General features: G+C 39.0%; 1 protein-coding gene across 9 annotated transcripts in view; it reads right to left on the bottom strand.

Moving 5' to 3' along the window:
- Nucleotides 1–17,615, bottom strand: part of LOC129659031 (RUN domain-containing protein 3B) — a 191,787-nt gene that overhangs the window by 33,610 nt on the left and 140,562 nt on the right. The gene's annotated exons all lie outside the window — the stretch shown is intronic.

The following is a 17,615-nucleotide window of genomic DNA, read 5'->3' as shown; positions in this document are numbered from 1 at the left end:
TCAGTACTGACCATCTGGTGATGTCAATTTGTAAAGTCATTCCTAGTGTTACTGAAGGAGGGCGTTTGCTATGACCAGCGCGTTCTCTTTGCAAAACTTTGTTAGCCTTTGCCCTGCTTCATTTTGTACTCTAAGGCCAAACTTGCTTGTTACTCCAGGTATCTTTTGACTTCCTACTTTTACATTCCAATTCCTATGATGAAAAGGACATCTTTTTTTTTTTTTTTTTTTGGTGTTAGTTCTAGAAGATGTTGTAGGTCTTCATAAAATTGGTTAACTTCAGGTTCCTTGGATTTAGTGGTTGGGGCACAGACTTGGATTACTGTGATGTTGAATGGTTTGCCTTGGAAACCAACCGAGATCATCCTGTCATTTTTGAGACTGCACCCAAGTACTGCATTTCAGACTCTTTTGTTGACTATGAGGGCTACTCCATTTCTTCTATGGGACTCTTGCCCACAGTAGTAGATATAATGCATGAATGCTTAATTGCTTCAGTTGTGTCTGACTCTTTGTGACCCCATGGACTATAGCCCACCAGGTTCCTCTGTCTATGGGATTTTTCAGGCAACAATACTGGAGTGGATTGCCATTTTCTTCTACAGGGGATCTCCCTGACCCAGAGGTCAAACCTGTGTCTCCTGCACCTCCTGCCTTGTGGGCAGATTCTTTACCACTGAAGTTTATAATAGATATAATGGTCATCTGAATTAAATTTGCCCATTCCCATCCATTTTAGTTCACTGATTCCTAAGAAGTTGATGTTTACTTTTGCCATCTCCTGCTTGACCACATCTAATTTACCTTGATGCATGGACCTAAACATTCCAGGTTCCTATGCTGTATTGTTCTTTACAGCACTGGATTTTACTCTCACCACCAGACACATCTAGAACTGGGCATTGTTTCTGCTTGGGCTCAGCCTCTTCATTCTTTTTGGAGCTATTTCTCCTTTCTTCCTCAGTAGGATATTGGACACCTTTCAACTTGGGGCAGTCTCTTCTTTGTCGTATTTTTTTGCCTATTTATATAGTTCAATGGTATTCTATCGGCAAGAATACTGGAGTGGTTTGCCATTCCCTCCTCCAGTGGACCATGTTTTGTCAGAACTCTCCACTATGACCATTACCATCACATGGACAGCACCAGGTGGTTAATACAGAAATCAGATTAATTATGTTCTTTGCAGCCAAAGATGGAGAAGCTCTATACAGTCAGCAAAAAATAAGACCTGGAGCTGACTGTGGCTCAGATCATTAGCTCCTTATAGCAAAATTCAGGCTTAAATTGAAGAAAGTAGGGGAAAACCACTTAGCCATTAAGGTAGGACCTAAATCAAATCCTTTATGATTATACATACAGTGGAGGTAATGAATAGATTCAAGGGATTAGATCTGGTAGACAGAATGCCAGACGAATTACAGACAGAGGTTCATAACACTGTACAGGAGGCAGTGACTAAAACCATCCCAAAGAAAAAGAAATGCTAGAAGGAAAAGTGGTTCTCTGAGGAGGCTTTACAAACAGCTGAGGAAAGAAGAGAAGCAAAAGGCAAAGGAGAAAGGGAAAGATGCAGAGTTCCAGAGAATAGCAAGGAGAGATAAGAAGGCCTTCTTAAGTGAACAATGCAAAGAAATAGATAGAATGGGAAACACTAGAGATCTCTTCAAGGAAATTAGAGATACCAAGGGAACAGTTCATGCATGGATGGGCTTGTTAAATGACAGAAATTGTAAGGACCCAAAGTGCTGCACACAGTATGGCATCAAATTTGGAAAACTCAGTAGTCACAGGACTTGAAAATTTCATTTGTCATTCCAATCCCAAAGAAGGGCAATGCCAAAGATTGTTCAAACTACCTATAACTACACTCATTTCACGTGATATTCAGGTTATACTCAAAATCCTTCAAGTTAGGCTTTAGCAGCACGTGAACCAAGAACTTCCAGATGTACAAACTGGGTTTAGAAAAGGGAGAGGAAGGAAAGAAATCTTAAAAATTAAGGCAGAAATAAATGCAAAAGAAACAAAAGAGACCATAGCAAAAATCAACAAAGCCAAAAGCTGGTTCTTTGAAAGGATAAATAAAATTGACAAACCATTAGCCAGACTCATCAAGAAACAAAGGGAGAAAAATCAAATCAATAAAATTAGAAATGAAAATGGAGAGATCACAACAGACAACACAGAAATACAAAGGATCATAAGAGACTACTATCAGCAATTATATGCCAATAAAATGGACAACATGGAAGAAATGGACAAATTCTTAGAAAAGTACAACTTTCCAAAACTGGAACAGGAAGAAATAGAAAATCTTAACAGACCCATCACAAGCACGGAAATTGAAACTGTAATCAAAAATCTTCCAGCAAACAAAAGCCCAGGTCCAGATGGCTTCACAGCTGAATTCTACCAAAAATTTAGAGAAGAGCTAACACCTATCCTACTCAAACTCTTCCAGAAAATTGCAGAGGAAGGTAAACTTCCAAACTCATTCTATGAGGCCACCATCACCCTAATACCAAAACCTGACAAAGATGCCACAAAAAAAGAAAACTACAGGCCAATATCACTGATGAACATAGATGCAAAAATCCTTAACAAAATTCTAGCAATCAGAATCCAACAACACATTAAAAAGATCATACACCATGACCAAGTGGGCTTTATCCCAGGGATGCAAGGATTCTTCAATATCCACAAATCAATCAATGTAATACACCACATTAACAAATTGAAAAATAAAAACCATATGATTATCTCAATAGATGCAGAGAAAGCCTTTGACAAAATTCAACATCCATTTATGATAAAAACTCTCCAGAGAGCAGGAATAGAAGGAACATACCTCAACATAATAAAAGATATATATGACAAACACACAGCAAACATTATCCTCAATGGTGAAAAATTGAAAGCATTTCCCCTAAAGTCTGGAGAAGGCAATGGCACCCCACTCCAGTACTCTTGCCTGGAGGAGCCTGGTAGGCTGCAGACCATGGGCTTGCGAAGAGTCGGACACAACTGAGCGACTTCACTTTCACTTTTCCCTTTCATGCATTGGAGAAGGAAATGGCAACCCACTCCAGTGTTCTTGCCTGGAGAATCCCAGGGACAGGGGAGCCTGGTGGGCTGCCAAATGGGGTCGCACATAGTCGGACACAACTGAAGTGACTTAGCAGCCCCTAAAGTCAGGAACAAGACAAGGGTACCCACTTTCACCATTACTATTCAAAATAGTTTTGGAAGTTTTGGCCACAGCAATCAGAGCAGAAAAAGAAATAAAAGGAATCCAAATTGGAAAAGAAGTAAAGCTCTCACTGTTTGCAGATGACATGATCCTCTACATAGAAAACCCTAAAGACTCCACCAGAAAACTACTAGAGCTAATCAATGAATATACTAAAGTTGCAGGATATTAAATCAACACACAGAAATCCCTTGCATTCCTATACACTAATAATGAGAAAACAGAAAGAGAAATTAAGGAAACAATTCCATTCACCATTGCAACGAAAAGAATAAAATACTTAGGAATATATCTACCTAAAGAAACTAAAGACCTATATATAGAAAACTATAAAACACTGGTGAAAGAAATCAAAGAGGACACTAATAGATGGAGAAATATACCATGTTCATGGATTGGAAGAATCAATATAGTGAAAATGAGTATACTACCCAAAGCAATTTATAGATTCAATGCAATCCCTATCAAGCTACCAACAGTATTCTTCACAGAGCTAGAACAAATAATTTCACAATTTGTATGGAAATACAAAAAACTTTGAATAGCCAAAGCAATCTTGAGAAAGAAGAATGGAACTGGAGGAATCACCCTACCTGACTTCAGGCTCTACTACAAAGCCACAGTTATCAAGACAGTATGGTACTGGCACAAAGACAGAAATATAGATCAATGGAACAAAATAGAAAGCCCAGAGATAAATCCACGCACATATGGACACCTTATCTTTGACAAAGGAGACAAGAATATACAATGGATTAAAGACAATCTCTTTAACAAGTGGTGCTGGGAAATCTGGTCAACCACTTGTAAAAGAATGAAACTAGAACACTTTCTAACACCATACACAAAAATAAACTCAAAATGGATTAAAGATCTAAACGTAAGACCAGAAACTATAAAACTCCTAGAGGAGAACATAGGCAAAACACTCTCTGACATACATCACAGCAGGATCCTCTATGACCCACCTCCCAGAATATTGGAAATAAAAGCAAAAATAAACAGATGGGACCTAATTAACCTTAAAAGCTTCTGCACAACAAAGGAAACTATAAGCAAGGTGAAAAGACAGCCTTCAGAATGGGAGAAAATAATAGCAAATGAAGCAACTGACAAACAACTAATCTCAAAAATATACAAGCAACTTCTACAGCTCAACTCCAGAAAAATAAATGACCCAATCAAAACATGGGCCAAAGAACTAAATAGACATTTCTCCAAAGAAGACATACAGATGGCGAACAAACACATGAAAAGATGCTCAACATCACTCATTATCAGAGAAATGCAAATCAAAACCACTATGAGGTACCATTTCACACCAGTCAGAATGGCTGCGATCCAAAAGTCTACAAGTAATAAATGCTGGAGAGGGTGTGGAGAAAAGGGAACCCTCTTACACTGTTGGTGGGAATGCAAACTAGTGCAGCCACTATGGAGAACAGTGTGGAGATTCCTTAAAAAACTGGAAATAGAACCGCCTTATGATCCAGCAATCCCACTGCTGGGCATACACACTGAGGAAACCAGAAGGGAAAGAGACACGTGTACCCCAATGTTCATCACAGCACTGTTTATAACAGCCAGGACATGGAAGCAACCTAGATGCTCATCAGCAGATGAATGGATAAGAAAGCTGTGGTACATATACACAATGGAGTATTACTCAGCCATTAAAAAGAATACGTTTGAATCAGTTCTAATCAGGTGGATGAGACTGGAGCCTATTAATCAGAGTGAAGTAAGCCAGAAAGAAAAACAGCAATACAGTATACTAACGCATATATATGGAATTTAGAAAGATGGTAACAATAACCCTGTGTACGAGACAGCAAAAGAGACACTGATGTATAGAACAGTCTTATGGACTCTGTGGGAGAGGGAGAGGGTGGGAAGATTTGGGAGAATGGCATTGAAACATGTAAAATATCATGTATGAAACGAGTTGCCAGTCCAGGTTCGATGCACGATACTGGATGCTTGGGGCTAATCCACTGGGACGACCCAGAGGGATGATATGGGGAGGGAGGAGGGAGGAGGGTTCAGGGTGGGGAACACATGTATACCTGTGGCAGATTCATTTTGATATTTGGCAAAACTAATACAATTATGTAAAGTTTAAAAATAAAATAAAATTAAAAAAAAAAAGACAGTATGGTACTGGCACAAAGACAGAAATATAGATCAATGGAACAAAATAGAAAGCCCAGAGATAAATCCACACACCTATGGACACCTTATCTTTGACAAAGGAGGCAAGAATATACAATGGATTAAAATCTCTTTAACAAGTGGTGCTGGGAAAACTGGTCAACCACTTGTAAAAGAATGAAACTAGAACACTTTCTAACACCATACACAAAAATAAACTCAAAATGGATTAAAGATCTAAACGTAAGACCAGAAACTATAAAACGCCTAGAGGAGAACATAGGCAAAACACTCTCTGACATACATCACAGCAGGATCCTCTATGACCCACCTCCCAGAATACTGGAAATAAAAGCAAAAATAAACAGATGGGACCTAATTAACCTTAAAAGCTTCTGCACAACAAAGGAAACTATTAGCAAGGTGAAAAGACAGCCTTCAGAATGGGAGAAAATAATAGCAAATGAAGCAACTGACAAACAACTAATCTCAAAAATATACAAGCAACTCCTACAGCTCAACTCCAGAAAAATAAATGACCCAATCAAAACATGGGCCAAAGAACTAAATAGACATTTCTCCAAAGAAGACATACAGATGGCTAACAAACACATGAAAAGATGCTCAACATCACTCATTATCAGAGAAATGCAAATCAAAACCACTATGAGGTACCATTTCACACCAGTCAGAATGGCTGCGATCCAAAAGTCTACAAGTAATAAATGCTGGAGAGGGTGTGGAGAAAAGGGAACCCTCTTACACTGTTGGTGGGAATGCAAACTAGTACAGCCACTATGGAGAACAGTGTGGAGATGCCTTAAAAAACTGGAAATAGACCTGCCTTATGATCCAGCAATCCCACTGCTGGGCATACACACTGAGGAAATCAGAATTGAAAGAGACACATGTACCCCAATGTTCATCGCAGCACTATTTATAATAGCCAGGACATGGAAGCAACCTAGATGTCCATCAGCAGATGAATGGATAAGAAAGCAGTGGTACATATACACAACGGAGTATTACTCAGCCATTAAAAAGAATACATATGAATCAGTTCTAATGAGGTGGATGAAACTGGAGCCTATTATACAGAGTGAAGTAAGCCAGAAAGAAAAACACCAATACAGTATACTAACACATATATATGGAATTTAGAAAGATGGTAACAATAACCCTGTATATGAGACAGCAAAAGAGAAACTGATATATAGAACAGTCTTTTGGACTCTGGGAGAGGGAGAGGGTGGGAGGATTTGGGAGAATGGCATTGAAACATGTATAATATCATATATGAAACGAGTTGCCAGTCCAGGTTCAATGCACGATACTGGATGCTTGGGGCTGGTGCACTGGGATGACCCAGAGGGATGATATGGGGAGGGAGGAGGGAGGAGGGTTCAGGATGGGGAACACATGTATACCTGTGGCGGATTCATTTTGATATTTGGCAAAACCAATACAATATTGTAAAGTTAAAAAATAAAATAAAATAAAAAATAAAAAAAAAAGAAAGAAAAGGTAGAGGAACCAGAGATCAAATTGCCAGCATTCACTGGATCATAGAGAAATCAAGGAAATTCCAGAAAAACATCTACTTCTGCTTCATTGACTACTCAAAAGCCTTTGACTATGTGGATCACAACAAACTGTGGAAAATTCTGAAAGAGATGGGAGTACCTGACCACCTTACCTGTCTCTTGAGAAACCTATATGCGGGTCAAGAAGCAACAGTTAGAAACAGACACAAAACAATGGACTAGTTCAAAATTGGGAAAGCAGTAAGACAAATCTGTAAATTGTCATCCTGTTTATTTAACTTCTATGCAGATTATATCATACGAAATGCTGGGCTGGATGAATCACACACTGGAATCAAGATTGCTGGCAGCAGGATGGGATTGGAAGTGGGAGGGAGGTTCAAGATGGAGGGAACATATGTATACCTATGGTTGATTCATGTTGATATATGGCAGATGCCAACACAATATTGTAAAGCAATTATCCTTCAATTATAAATAAAAAGATTGTTAAATACATCTCCAACAATTAAAAAAAGAAAAAGATTGCCAGAAGAAATTTTTCACAACCTCAGATATGCAGATAGCACCACTCTAATGGCATGAAGAGAAGAGAAACTAAAGAGCTTCTTTATGTGGGTGAAAGAGAAGAAGGAAAAAACTGGCTTGAAACTCAACATTAAAAAAACTAAGATCATGGCATCCAGTCCCATCACTTCATGGCAAATAGGAGGGCAAAAAATGGAAACAGTGGCAGGTTTTATTTTATTGGACTCCAAAATCACTGCAGATGTTGACTGCAGCCATGAAATTAAAAGACACTTGCTCCTCGGAAGGAAAGCTAGGCAAAGACACCACTTTGCTGACAAAGTCTGTATAGTCAAAGGTATGGTTTTTCCAGTAGTCATGTGAGATTTGGACCATAAAGAAGACTGAGAGCCAAAGCACTGATGCTCGTGAACTGTGGTGTTGGAGAAGAGTCTTCGAGAGTCCCTTGGACAATAAGAAGATCAGTCAATCCTAAAGGAAATCAACCCTGACTGTTCAATGGAAGGACTAATGCTAAAGCTGAAGCTCCAATACTTTGACCACCTGATGCAAAGAGACAACTCATTGGAAAAGACCCTGATGCTGGGAAAGACTGAGGGCAGGAGGAGAAGGGGGCAACAGAGGATGAGATGGTTGGATGTCGTCACTGACTCAATGCACATGATTTTGAGCAAACTCTGGGAGATATTTGAGGACAATGGAGACTGGTGTGCTATGTATACTTCAGGGGGCTGCAAAGAGTTGGACACAACTTAGCGACTGAACAACAACAACCAGGAATAGAGCTATCACTCAAATTGCCTAAACAGGCCAGGTATGTGAGGGGGAGATCAGGGTTGACCATGTCCCACTATTTCTGCACGGTCAAGCAAACATCGTTTACCGAATGTTTTCCTTCTTATCTGAACGTAAATTTCATCCCTCCTCTTAGCATTTCCAAACCACTACTCCCAACAAATCACCTTCTTTTGTCTTTAGCTGCAAATGGCATTTAAAGCAAGGGTTTCAGCCAGAGTACCCAGGTGTCAAAAATGAAATCGCACGTTTTTTTTTGCACCCTCAATATTACACTCATTGTTCTAAATGAAAGACAAAAAGAAAATTTCCAGTTTGGTCTCTTTCCTTCCTTTCAGAGATTAGGCGCAAGTCTACTGTTACTTATAAGCTCTTTTTAAAAGATGTAGAATCCCATACTCTATATTTTGATAGCAGTGCTCAGTCAATTCAAAGCTATTATTCTGTTCATTTATTTGATTCCTCATTCTGTGTCTCCATACTTCAGAGTTATCCTTTCTCCCTCATTTTGCTGCTTTCCCCACTCACCTCAGATGCTGTGCTGATGTTCATGATGATGTTTTACTTTCAGCCTCTAGTTATACATAAGGCATATAACACTTGGAACTTACCATTTAATATCTGTGGCTCCAAGTACTCCTAAGTAACCCCAGAGGTCCATGATACGAGGCAATTTTTAATGTTGATAAGCTAACACATTTGAAGCCGATGTCTACAAGGCAAGTTCTGATGGCAAGTCCAGCAAATGCCCAAAACCCCTGCTGCACACCTTTGCTATTTTCTATGTATTATTTATTTCCTGATGTACTATAATTCTCAGGATATAGTCCAGTGCTATTTGTGACGGGGCACACTGAGAAAATCTTAGGCTATAATCTTCATGAAGATAAAGGATCTAATGTAGCAGGAGTAAGGGGCTTCCCTGGTGGCTCAGTGGTAAAGAAGCCGCCTGCAATGCAAGAGATGCAGGTTCGCTCCCTGGGTCAGGAAGATGCCCTGGAGGGGGCCGTGGCAATCCACTCCAGTATTGGCCTGACCGCAGCGACTAAGCACACACATGCGCAGCACAAGTACAGTAATTCAGAACTTTACTCAAATGAGCAGAATGACTAGGGTAGAGAGACTGAAGTTCCAGAGAAAGCCACCAAACATGAGGTGTGGATACTCTTCTCTTTTCCTCTCCTAGGAACACAGGATAAGAGCTACCTCCTTACGGATGAAACAGGAAGGCACCTTTAAAGTAATGACACAGCCTGAGGACATGACATAAACTGATCAGAACCAAACAGGTCCAAGATGGCAGATGGTTCAACTTCTACTAGACCTTAAGCCTCAATACACGTTCATTGTAACACATCATCAAGCTAAATGACTCACCTTCAGGCACCATGACAGTTCCAAGGCCGATCATCAAAGACCAAAAAGTGAGTGGTGGCCCAGTTCCCGGAAATCTCTGCCCTTGCCCCAGATAGTTGGAATAATCCTCCCACTTAGCCTATGAAACTATCCAGCTCATAAAATCTAACCACAGCAGTATTATGAGGCTGCTCTTACCTTCTGAGATGGCCCACACTCTGTGGAGTGTGTTTGTCTCTAAATAAATCCACTTTTTACCTATCCCTCTATCTTTCACTAAATTCCTTCTGCAACAAAACATCAAGAACCAGAGCTTCATTAGGTCCTGAAACCAGGTGTCTGATCAGTTGGAAGAGAGTGGGTTTTGGCCAGGTTTCAGTCCTGGCCATGTGGGTTAGAGTCCCAAACTGAACAGTTTCACAGCCTCTCTCAGCTCCTTTGGAAGAGGACCAGGACCATCACTCAGGCGCTGTTTGTTACCGTTGGTGTCGGTGACTGCCGACCGCCTAAGGTAAACTCTATGAGGGCAGGGACCCTGTTTTATTCACTCCAGAATCACTAGCACCCAGAACAGAGCCTGGATCTTCATGGCATTCTCAGAATTTGTCAAATGAATGAATATAAATACCAGAGAAGTTACAAAAGCAATTTCGTACCAAAAGAAGTAATAAGAATTTACTCTTTATTCATTAAAGTTTACCAGAATTGGAAAATTTACATAGCATTTTTAAAATCCTAACTTCTTCATAATTTCAATATAAAATTTTCTTTAGTCATGTGTTTTGCTTTTTGTTAAATTTAGACACAGACATGGGATAAAGATCACTTTACAGTTATTCAAAACTTATAAATTATCTACCTATTTTTGTAAATTTTTTGTAAAGTGATTCTTTGTATCACTTTACAGTTATTTCCCCTCAAATAAAACAATGAAAGAAAAAGCCTAGTAAGGAGCCAGGTATTCAAAAATTATTATCTACCTATGAAGTAATCTTGCCCAAAAAGTTAATCCCAAATCTAAAAAGGTCTCTTAAATGCTTTTCAATGTTTACATTTTTAAAAGAAACTGAAATACAACTGATTTCCAATACTCTATTAGCTTCAGTTATACAGCATAGTGAATAACTATTCACTAATTTTTGAATTATACTCCATCTATAATTATTTAAAGTATTGGCTATATTCTCTGTGCTGTACATTACATCCTTGTATCTTATTTATCCTAGTTGAACTTTAGACCTTTACTTGAGAGTATCCTTTGAAAAGAAACATTAATGAGTAATTTATAACCTCAAAAAACCCTGAAATGCTTCCTTATTTATTTTTCTGGTTGTGTTAGGTACAAAACCAGGCTCCCTGCAGTGGAAACATGGTGTCTTAACCACTGGACCACCAGCAAAGTCCCTAACCTCCTTTTTTATACTAATTATTTCCTTGTTGTTCTTTGCCTTCTTAACTACTGGAACCACCATGGAATTCCCTCAAATGCCTCCTTTTCCCTTTCATTGTAAAGTATAAGATAAACTCTGGATCCTTAGAGGAATGATTGATTCCAGGACCAGAACTATCCAAGATCAGCCTGTGGTATCTTGTACCAGAAAGCAAGAAAGTTAGCAATGACTAATGTATCTTGTCAGAAGTAAACAGGAAATAACATAAAGGCATTTCCATTAGTAAAGATTGGACAATCTGAGCATCAAAAAGAAAAATAAATTCAAGTGATAGAAGGACATTGAATATATGCATTTCTGCTGTAATCCAGAAACAAAACAAAACCGTGTTCTTCAATGCCACGATGAAAATAACTAGCCTGATGGGGAAAGGGCTTCACTGGTGGCTCAAATGGTAAAGAATCTGCCTGCAATGCAGGAGACTTTGTGTTCAATCCCTGGGTCGGGAAGATCCCCTGGAGAAGGGAATGGCTACCCACTCCAGTATTCTTGCCTGGAGAATCCCCATGGACAGAGTCTACAGTCCAAGGGGTCACAAAGAGTTGGGTATGACTGAGCAACTTTCACTCACTTGTGGGGAGAACAGGGCTATGGGATGACAACTCAAAGCCTATTCAACCTGCTAACTAGACCACTAAGAAAGACTGTGACAATCCTAACTAAACTTCAAACCTAGTGTAAAATATTTGTTAAATTCCTATTAATTAAAGAAATATTACAATAACTTTACAACGACAACAGCTTTAACAACGACAAACAAGTAAGAGCTACTTGATGGAAGATGGTCGAGGCTCCTGAGGTGGAGGTTTGCCATGAAGGCAAGGAAAAACCGCACAAAGCTGCATTGCTGCTGCTGCTAAGTCGCTTCAGTCGTGCCCGACTCTGTGCGACCCCATAGACGGCAGCCCACCAGCTCCCCCGTCCCTGGGATTCTCCAGGCAAGAACACTGGAGTGGGTTGCCATTTCCTTCTCCAATGCATGAAAGTGAAAAGTGGAAGTGAAGTCGCGCAGTCGCGTACTACTCTTCGCGACCCCATGGACTGCAGCCTACCAGGCTCCTCCGTCCATGGGATTTTCCAAGCAAGAGTACTGGAGTGGGGTGCCATTGCTGCATTACTACAGGTCAATCATCTCCAAGTCGTAGCTCAATTGAGCTAGAGGAGAGCAGGGTAAGAATGTATTATGTACAGTGAGAGAGCGCCATCTATTGGTGGCCTGAAGTATTTGCCTGTATTCAGTTCAGTTCAGTCACTCAGTCATGTCTGACTCTTTGGGACCCCATGGACTGCAGCACCACAGGCTTCCCTGTCCATCATCAACTCCCGAAGTTTACTTAAACTCATGTCCATTGAGTTGGTGACACCATCCATCCATCTCGCCCTCTGTCATCCCCTTCTCCTCCCGCCTTCAGTCTTTGCCAGCAACTGGGTCTTTTCCAATGAGTCAGTTCTTCCCATCAGGTGGCCAAGGCATTGGAATTTCAGCTTCAGAATCAGTCCTTCTAATGAATATTCAGGACTGATCTCCTTTAGGATGGACTGGTTGGATCTCCTTGCAGTCCAAGGGACTCTCAAGAGTCTTCTCCAACACCACAGTTCAAAACCATCAATTCTATAGCACTCAGCTTTCTTTATAGTCCAACTCTCACATCCATAAATGACCAATGGAAAAACAATAGCTTTGACTAGATGGACCTTTGTTGGCAAAGTAATGTCTCTGCTTTTTAATGTGCTATCTAGGTTGGTCATAACTCTTCTTCCAAGGAGAAAGCGCCTTTTAATTTCATGGCTGCAATCACCATCTGCAGTGATTTCAGAGCCGCCCAAAATAAAGTCTGTCACTTTTTCCATTGTTTCCCCATCTATTTGCCATGAAGTGATGGGACCAGATGCCATGATCTTAGTTTTCTGAATGTTGACCTTAAGCCAACTTTTTCACTCTCCTCCTTGACTTTCATCAAGAGGATCTTTAGTTCTTCGCTTTCTGCCATAAGGGTGGTGTCATCTGCATATCTGAGGTTATTGATATTTCTCCAGGCAATCTTGATTCCAGCTTGTGCTTCCTCCAGCCCAGCATTTCTCATGATGTACTACTCTTCATGTAAGTTAAATAAACAGGGTGACAATATACAGCCTTGATGTACTCCTTTTCCTATTTGGAACCAGTCTGTTGTTCCATGTCCAGTTCTAACTGTTGCCTCCTGACTTGCATACAGGTTTCTCAAGAGGTGGGTCAAGTGGTCTGGTATTCCCATCTTTTGAAGAATTTTCCACAGTTTGGTGTGATCCACACAGTCAAAGGCTTTGGCATAGTCAATAAAGCAGAAAAAGATGTTTTTCTGGAACTCTTGCTTTTTCGATGATCCAGTAGATGTTGGCAATTTGATCTCTGGTTCCTCTGCCTTTTCTAAAACCAGCTTGAACATCTGGAATTTCACGGTTCACGTATTGCTGAAGCCTACCTTGGAGAATTTTGAGCATTACCTTACTAGTGTGTGAGATGAGTGCAATTGTGCGGTAGTTTGAGCATTCTTTGGCATTGCCTTTCTTTGGGATTGGAATGAAAACGGACCTTTTCCAGTCCTGTGGCCACTCCTGAGTTTTCCACATTTGCTGGCATATTGAGTGCAGGACTTTCACAGCATTATCTTTCAGGATTTGAAAGAGCTCAACCGGAATTCCATCACCCCCACTAGCTTCATTCGTAGTGATGTTTCCTAAGTCCCATTTGACTTCACATTCCAGGATGTCTGGGTCTAGGTGAGTGATCACACCATCGTGATTATCTGAGTCGTGAAGATGTTTTTTGTACAGTTCTTCTATGTGTAATATATGTCGGCCTAATTGTAATTTGATATTTTAACAGCTGTTACCTGCCAAAAATATATACAACCAGGAACTGCCATGATTTTCCCATTTTTAACTGGGCTATGATGACATTATTGCACTCTGTTAGAATCCACACCAGTCATCCTAAAAGTTGTGAGCCAGGGTGCCAAAACATCAATAACTTCTGGTTTTCAGGCCAACAGATCACACCATTTCTACTCACCATGAACTACACCATTATACAATATACAGCCTTGAACTGGAACAGTGTTGAACCAGAACAGTGGCCTAGTTTTAGCAATGCATGATTCTTCACTCTGCCAGACAAGACTCTTTACTCCCTTCTCTAGGGAGCCCTCCAAAACATTTTACTATTCCTATTTTTCAAATCACGAATAGAAAAATTTCATCAACTAGAAAAAAATCATTTTACATTTTATCGATAATAATTATGACAAGGTGTTTAGCTCTTGTATCCTGTTATGAGACTGTTCTCAAAGTCTGCAATGAGTGTTTCACAAAGAATCACTTGTACAGCAGACAGAACATCTCTCTGAATGCCTATCACAGATCTATATTATTATCATAAATATTCATCCAATTACCATTGAGCCTGCTTGCCAACGCAGGAGACTTTAGAGACGCAGGTTCAATCCCTGGGTAGGGAAGATCCCCTGGAGGAGGGCATGGCAACCCACTCCAGTATTTCTGCCTACAGAGTCCCCTTGGACAGAGGAGTCGAATAGGCTACAGCCCACAGGGTCGCCAAGAGTCGGACAAGACTGAAGTGACTTAGCATAGCATAGCACACCATTTAGAAACTCAATCTCATAAGTGAATTCCTTGATACTTAGGGATAATACAATCAAGTCCAAACTCACTGTCTGACCTGTACCATTTAGGCATGTTAAGGTAAAACATTTTAAACTCAATATTCATCTGAGTGAATATATTAAGGAGATCTTATGGTTTATACAAGCCAAAACAGACTAATAATCTTGATTACCTTCTTTGTCCTAACAGTATTAAAATGGTATGACTTAATACTTATAATAACCCACAATACAAATATTATCCCCATGTTACAAATAAGGCAACAGAGGCTCCAAGAAAATAATTCAACTAAGATTGAGCTCATAATAGGCAAGGACAGAGCCAGTATCTGAGTACAGTCCTGATCTGCGATGAAGCTGTGGAACGCTCCTCTATGATATCATCTACTGCCCAAACTACACAATGTTCAGATTTCACGAGTATTTAAAGACATTATTAAAGCATATTTTAATGGTAATTAAAAAACACATCTAACCTTTGAGAAATATATAAAAAGTTAAGTGGCAAATTATCTTAATCACCCAGGAAACGATAATCAACATAATGTAGAAGCAAATATTTCATACTTCATATTCCATTTAATGTTCCTCTTCTAACCTTTTTCCTTATACGTTACATCTTTGACTGCAGACCTTCCTGTTGGAAAAAAATCTCAGTGACACAGGGAGGAAAAAATGTCTACTCTCTCCCTACAGTTTCAAAAATGCCAGAGATTATCTGTACCTTAAATGTGATTCTGATAACGTAGCAAATCGTAAACATTCTAGAAGACACCTTACTCTTCTATTAAGTGTTCTGTAATGCTTTCTGTATAAAGGGATCTTGTAAGGCACCAATTTACAACCCATCCTGAGACTGCAACCATGTTATGTGAAAATAAATCTTTAATCTCTAAATTCAATAACCTAATTCTCATCAGTGACTTTAACTTTTTATTTTTTGCCTAGTAACTTAAAGAGATTAACTAGATTAATCTAGTAACTTAAAGAGATTAAAACTTAAATTGATTAGTATTTGATTAGTAACTAATCAATTAGTAGTTGATTAGTATTGAGATTAGTAACTTAAAGAGATTAAAAACAATTGTAAGGTTTCTTTGCAAAACCAGAAAGATCAAGGACACTTCCATCATAGCAATAAGATAAAACCTAACTCACAAATTCTTTTTTAAACTAAAAAGTTTGAGACTTTCCTTTAAATTATCAGAAGTAAAATAAATGTGATGCATTCAAATTTAATTCTTCAAATGGAAATATCTCTGTGATGAAATAAAAACTGACTACATAATTATTTTTAGGTTAAAAGCATTTAGACAAACTACCAGTATTACTTGCAAAAGAAAAATTACTTTCTTAATCTTTTAATTGTAAAGAAATAACCAGAAATCTCTATTGTTTGCTTCATGATATTTTTCTCCCTGCTTATAGTAGTGAGGGACACTATAGGATTAGTAGTATTAATGTGCTCCTCTGTGAGCAACACCCCACAGGACACATTCTCTTTAAAAATACTTTTTAAAAATCTTAAGAAACAATAAGTGAACGTAATTCTTATCAAGACACAAATTCCTAGAAACACTAAATTTTTATGTTCCTTAATAAAACTTTTTTACTTAAAAAAGCATTTAATTTTCTTGGTCGCAAAGTATCTCCATGCAAATTATGTGTTAATTACAGAAGGCACAGCAGTAACTATACAGAAGAGAAAAACATCTTAACCAAATGATTAAAATTAACATCACTAATAAAAGGCCAACAGACTTCATTGGACCTCTGGATGTGACACCCTGAGAACACACTGCTTGCTTACTATTCCAGCCCCAAATGGATAAGCTCATTCTAATTACAAGAAAAAGTAAACAAACTCAAACTGAGGGACAGTCTATAAAATTTCTAGCTTGTGTTCTCAGAAATACCAATCTCAATTGAGATAATCACTGAAACGCTAACATTAAAAGTAACTGAAGATACTGAGAGTCAATGCAAAATGTGATCCTGGATTAGATTCTGTACCAAAAAAACGAAAGCAATATGAAACATTACTTGGACAACTGATGAAAGTGAAATATGAGATATAGGTAAAATGGAAGTATTCTATTGATTTAAATTTCTTAAAATGAGCGCTGAACTGTGAGTGTGTAGGGTAATGTTATTGTTCTTAGGAAAAACACACTGAAGTACTATGGGGTATGCAACCTTTCAGGTAGTTCAAAAAATAACATGTCCATATATACAAGGAGGAGAGAATTATGACATGTGGAAAATGCTGAAAATTGATGAAGCTAGGAAAGAGCATATAGAAATTATTTTGTACTATCTTTGCAACCTTTCTGAAAGTTTGAAATTATTTCCACTGCTATGCATACACACTGAGGAAACCAGAAGGGAAAGAGACACGTGTACCCCAATGTTCATCGCAGCACTGTTTATAATAGCCAGGACATGGAAGCAACCTAGATGTCCATCAGCAGATGAATGGATAAGAAAGCTGTGGTACATATACACAATGGAGTATTAGTCAGCCATTAAAAAGAATGCATTTGAATCAGTTCTAATGAGGTGGATGAAATTGGAGCTGATTATACAGAGTGAAGTAAGCCAGAAAGAAAACACCAATACAGTATACTAATGCATATACATGGAATTTAGAAAGATGATAATGACAACCCTATATATGAGACAGCAAAAGAGACAAAGATATAAAGAACAGACTTTTGGACTCTGTGGGAGAGGGCGAGGGGGGGGATGATTTGAGAGAATAGCACTGAAACATGTATATTACCATATGTGAAATAGATGACCAGTCCAAGTTCAATGCATGAAACAGGGCCCTCAAAGCTGGTGCACTGGGACAACCCAGAGGGATGGGATGGGG

The sequence above is a fragment of the Bubalus kerabau genome, chromosome 8 (assembly GCF_029407905.1).
Source record: "Bubalus kerabau isolate K-KA32 ecotype Philippines breed swamp buffalo chromosome 8, PCC_UOA_SB_1v2, whole genome shotgun sequence".
In the NCBI taxonomy this organism is placed as follows: domain Eukaryota; kingdom Metazoa; phylum Chordata; class Mammalia; order Artiodactyla; family Bovidae; genus Bubalus; species Bubalus kerabau.
This window is presented reverse-complemented; position numbering and strand designations above follow the sequence as displayed.